This window comes from Dipteris shenzhenensis, chromosome 12, assembly GCF_047967505.1.
Source record: "Dipteris shenzhenensis isolate YYH24624 ecotype China chromosome 12, Dip_SZ_1.0, whole genome shotgun sequence".
Lineage (NCBI taxonomy): Eukaryota > Viridiplantae > Streptophyta > Polypodiopsida > Gleicheniales > Dipteridaceae > Dipteris > Dipteris shenzhenensis.
Window position 1 is genome coordinate 46,838,889 of NC_141607.1, and position 6,000 is coordinate 46,844,888.

At 38.7% G+C, this 6,000-nt stretch overlaps 1 protein-coding gene across 1 annotated transcript in view; it reads left to right on the forward strand.

The window, feature by feature from the left end:
• Nucleotides 1–5,541, forward strand: part of LOC147896308 (uncharacterized) — a 111,990-nt gene extending 106,449 nt beyond the window's left edge. Inside the window, exon 9 of the mRNA XM_087382925.1 lies at nucleotides 5,469–5,541. The gene's annotated coding sequence lies outside the window, so the exon portion shown is untranslated. The remainder of the gene's footprint in view (nucleotides 1–5,468) is intronic.
• Nucleotides 5,542–6,000: the final 459 nt, after the last annotated feature.

Below are 6,000 nucleotides of genomic sequence, written 5' to 3' on the forward strand. Positions count from 1 at the left end.
CCAACAAACAAAATGATTTTAGAAGCGAAGCCTTATCTGGGGTGGATGAATTCTTGCACAGTGAGAAGGGCAAAGGTTTCGATAGCGATGTCTTGTCAAGTGTGGATGAGTTCATGCATATTAACAAACCTGGTGTCAATCAAGGTTGTGGATTTGTGAAAGCCATGCAAGATGTCCCAATGAGTGATGTTCTCTCAGGAGTGGAAGAGTTTCAAGGTTCTCAATACTCTCGTAGAATATTGAATTCATTGAATGGTCCTAAGAGTATGTTAAAAACGAGGATGAGATCAACAGAGGATTATTCAGTATTTAACTTTGATTGTGATATGAACAAGGATGCAACGACCAATCATGGATGCTTGGTTACAAACAAATGTGAGGAGAAGAAGTGCATAAATACAGATAACAATGTGCACGAGGAACGAAAACGGTCATACATATGCATGAAGAGAAAGAGAATCCAGGCAGATCCACAAAAGCAACCAAAGAGGAAGAGAGTAATGAAGGAGGAGAACATGTTAAATGCATTGGGATATCTATGTTCCAAGCGAAGATGTATGCGCTTCATTGATCTTGCAGACATCAGGGAATGTAGAGGACACGTGTGGCAAAGAAGGGGAAGCGAAAGAAATGAATACCTTCTCACAAGTCTCTCTTGCTTTCTTCAGAATGGCAATAAAAGGCTAAGTTCAAGACAAAAGGTAAAACCTCTCGTAAATGGAAAAAGGATTTGCAATAAGGCATATCGCAATATTACTGGATTATCCCATGGCACATATTGGGATTTAGTCACCAAGGCAAAGGGCGGCAACAAATTTAGCATTCACGGTAATAGAGGAAGGTCCAAATCAAGAATCTCAACTGTCAGGGCAGCAGCAATTTTGCAAGACTTCATACATGAAAATGCTTTGCCTCAACCCCATATATCTACCAAACTCCCTAACGGTGACGCGATCACTGAAATGCACCTTCCAATGGGCTTGACAAAGCTCGAAGTATTTGACTCTATTGCAGAAAAGCAAAGGCAAAGAGGGGATGCCGTAGCTTCTTCTCATACTTTGTATACTCTTTGGAAGAAGAACTTTGGATATGTTAAAATCCCAAGGAGGCAAAAAATGTCAAAGTGCAATGTCTGTGATGATTTAAAGTGAGCGATTGAGAGTGCAACATGTCCAAATCAAAGGGAATTATACAAAAAAAACCGAAAATCTCATCATGACTTTATTCGACATTCCAGACAAAAATATGCATTTTGGAAGGAGCAAGCTATTTCGCATCCTGATGACTACATGTGCCTTATTGTAGATGGCATGGATCAGAATACAACAACATTGCCTCGTTTTGTTGGGCCACTCCACCTAAATTACAAGGAAAGCACTTTCTAAAGACACATCTATGTGGAGTGTTAGTGCATGGAATTAAGTTCTTTGCAGATATATGGATTGATTCCTTGCATCTACATGATAGCAATCAAGTTGTAACATCTATTATGAAGGCAATTCGCAATGTACATGCAGAAAAAGGTCGCCTGCCACCGACTTTGAGAATACAAGCTGATAATTGCTGGCGAGAAAATAAGAATGTACTCATGTTTGCATTCTGCTCCATGCTAGTTGCTCATCGAATCTTCAATGAGGTCGAATGTGGATTTTTGTATGTTGGGCATACACATGAGGATATCGATCAGGTTTTTAGCACAGTCTCAAGGGAGCTTAAATGCAAGGATGTGGAGACAATAGATGACTTGGTAAGAAGATGTGGCAGGCAAGTTGGTGGTCGTAAGGAAAGTACAGTATGTGAGAGGCTCGAAAGAATGTATGATTGGAAGAGCTTCATTCTACCTTTCATATAAACGGGTGGTGATGCATTGACAGGTCATACCAATCCACACTACTTTCGTTTTTTTTTTAAAGATGAAAAACCCGTAATGCAATGGCAACAGTATTCTCATGATACAAAATGGGAACCTGAAGAACCTTACAGTCTCTTAACTTCAATTCCCAGCAAGGAAAGGTATCCAACATGGGCTCCTATACAAGAATTTAATGAGAGGTCTAATTGTGAAATAGATGGATTAAAAGCATTTATTACATACAAAGAGGAAATGCTCCGGAGATATCCTGATTCGAAGCCTACTTGGAGAGAACACACTACCACTGTAATTAACAAGACACGAAATTTAATAAAGGACCTTGAGAGAATGCGAGGCTCAAAGGATGTCAAGGAAGAATGCAATATGTTTTGGCCAAATGTTCATAACGATTTGCGCCCAGCTCCAGTCTTTGAAAATGAATTTGTATCATTACTCCCACGTCCATATTGTGGACCGAAGAAGAGAGAGTTTATGCCACAAGTAGATATAGAGGTCGATTGTTTTATTGTGGTTCGGCCATCGGCGGATGATGAATATGAGAATGTGAAGTTTTGGGTTGCAAAAGTAGTTGATGTGCAAAGAGATGACCAAGGGAGAGCTACAACATTTACAGCGGTATGGTATGAGCCAAAGGGCAGGAAGGAGAATATGGATAACAACACATTATATACTAATTGTATAATGAAGGAGTGGGTCCCAAATGATGAAGCAGTCTCTCAAGTTTCGACGGAGACAATCATAGTGTCTTGGCATTCAAGGGCAAAGAAATCAAAGAAGCACATGGGATATGAGGTAGAAGGAAAAATGAAAATACCACAGCAAACTATTTTGCATATACACAAATTTTTAAGGATGCTCGCCATGGAGGAAGTAGAAGGAGACAGCGCAAATGAAGAATGTCCATGATTAAAGCTTTGTATTGAAGTCCATTGAAGGATTTTATTTGGGTACTAGGCAAAGAGCCAATCCAAGACATTTATAATCAGAGTCATCACCTCGTATGTCAAATGAGAGTCAAAATATGCACTGGATGTCACCCAAGGGTCAAGGCTTGCCAAGACAATAGGGAGTTAATGTAGATGGCACCTGGCAAGGGACTATCACATTGAGCAATAAGACAATGGGGAGTCAATGCACCCAAGGGGCAAGGCTTGGCAAGATAACTTGTGGGAGTTAATGCAGATGGCACCTGTATTTTGCACTGGATGTCACCCAAGGGTCAAGGCTTAGCAAGACAACAGGGAGTTAATGCAGATGGCACCTAGCAAGGGACTATCGCATTGAGCAATAAGACAATGGGGAGTCAATGCACCCAAGGGGCAAGGCTTGGCAAGACAAGCCTAGGTCAAATTATGCAGATGGCAACTGGCAAGGGACTGTCGTGACATTGAGCAATAAGACAATGGGGTGTCAAATTATGCAGATGGCACGAATTGAGGCTCTTTAAGAGCAACAATTTAAATTGTAAACATATGTTCAATCTATATCATTTTGGATATAAAGACTCTAGCTAAGAGCAACGTCTCTCAATGTAATCATATACATAAAGCTACAATTGCTATTATCCCTCTTTGGTCTTATGGCATCATGTCTTCTTTCTATTTATTAAAAGTTTTGTTAAATTTTGTGCATATTGCCGAGTGACAATGTTATTTTCATGAAAGATTTAAGTCTCCTTTCATGGATTTATAAATTTATCACGTCAACGAAAAACGTCAAGGAAAAATATTAAAAATAATTAAATTAACAAATAACTTAGAATAGCTAGAATTTCTAATATAGGATTATTTCAAATTCTTGCATGTTGGTGCAAAAGTATAGATTGAAAAAACAATATTTGTATGTGAATATGATAGAGCCACAAAGTGAACTTTTGATTTGGGAAGGAAAAACGTCAAGGAAAAATATTAAAAATAATTAAATTAACAAATAACTTAGATATAGCTAGAATTTCTAATATAGGATTATTTCAAATTCTTGCATGTTGGTGCAAAAGTATAGATTGAAAAAACAATATTTTTATGTGAATATGACAGTGCCACAAAGTGAACTTTTGATTTGGGAAGAAACTTTTTAGAAAGTAAAATTTTGATTTGGAAAGGATATTTTCATAAAGTGAAGTTTTCATTTGGGAAGGATTTTTGGGCTTCATCCAAAAACAACACAAAAAGTCCAAAATTAATGAAATAGGTGTTTTTAGCTTTCAGTTTTCAGCAAGGGTCATAGTGAACCCTTTGCTTCAACCCTCAGTGGCTTATATGAGTTACCTTTTGGTTTTACACTTTGTCTCATAGGCCCGTGAGACATTAGGAAAAAAGGGAGCTCATGTTGAGGCCTTTTAGCAAAAAAAGAAAATAGCCCTCTACCAATCAAAGGAGGGTCAACGTAACGTTGAAAATTTTAGGAAAAGGAAAATAAAGAAATACGATCAAGTTTGCATTCAATGAGGACACTTGAGCTACTTTATTATATTTGATGTAGGTGCAAAATTTGGTATTTGTGACATCATCGGTGCGTTTGGAGCGGGACAAAACCCTCGGAAAAGCTTTTGAAACGCCAAAAATTGGCCCTAGGAGGCATGAAAAAGGCAAAAAAGTATCGAGAAGCAACCTGTTCAAATGAAAGTGATTTGATAGGTTGGACCGGGTCCAACCTGTCAAATCGCTTTCATTTGAACATGTTGCTTCCCGGGCCTATTTGGCCTTTTCCGGGCCTCCAGGGACTTGTTTTCGGCATTTCAAAAGCTTTTTCAAGGGTTTTGGACGCACTAGTGATGTCAGAAATACCAAATTCTGCACCGTACATTAGTGGGGTTATGTCATATTTTATTGTTTTAGAGGAAATAAATATGAAGCAATCGTGAATTTCTCTTAAGGCCCCAACATGAGCTCCCTTTTTTCCTAATTCCTCTTGCAGACGTTAATACATCTCTCTCTCCCTCCCTCCTCCCCCCCCCCTCTCTCTCTCTCTCTGTGACGCATGCACACACATTTACAAAAAACTTTACACACAAACACACACACACAGCCTCCCTCATACACACGTGCGCGTGCACGCTTACACATGCACACATGCACTCAACGCATGCACGCACTCCATGCACGCATGTACATCTAGTCCTATACATCTCCCTCCACACACGCGCGTGTGCTCGTGCACACACACATCCATTTATATACACCAATATACTCCACACACACACACTTGCGCGTGCACGGGTGTGTGCAGGGGTGTGCACACACCCGTGCACACATTTACAAAAAAGTACATGCACGTGCACATACATGCACACGCATGCACTCCATGCACGGACGCACGCATGCATGCACGTACATCTAGTCCTTTACACCACACACACACGTGCGCGTACACATCTATTTAGATACACCGGTATACACACACACACACACACACACACTTCAGTTCACATACATTCAGACCCACACCTTTTACACTCAACTATAGACACATGAACACACATTATGCACATATCCACTTATTTCGTAGTATTATTTTTAATATGCAAAGCTAACCATGGGTCTTACACTTTTACTAACGTTTGTTTCAAATTGTACGTGTCTGTCTATTGTGGCAGGGAGCCATTACTTTGATGGACGAAATATACATGGAGACTTCATTTATTGACTTAACGATTGCGAGTGTAACGTCTTTGAAGAAAATGTTTTTGCTAATAATTTGTTTATGAGTGATGAACTCTAAACATTTTGTTCATTCTTTTACTTAGGTTATAGGGTTGCCAACAACGATTTTGGTTTGTTTATACATTTAGCCTACTTTCTAGTAGAATTATGTCTTATGATACACACACATACTTATGGTTGCATACTTAACACACATCCTATGCACATCACGGTTAAGATTTTTTAAAGGGACATTCTTAAGGGTATATTTTCCTTAAGATTAATATTTAAAGCATAATTTTTGTGAGATATATTGTCCTATGTGATTAATTTTCTGTTGTAAATTTAAGTTCTCTATGTTTTCAAATTCCTATGTCATATAATCTCTTATGTGCCTTCATAATTCTATGTTAAGAAATTCTTTTGGTGTGAGTATTTTTTTGGATATTCTCTTTACTTAGCATACAAGACACATACATTTTTGCA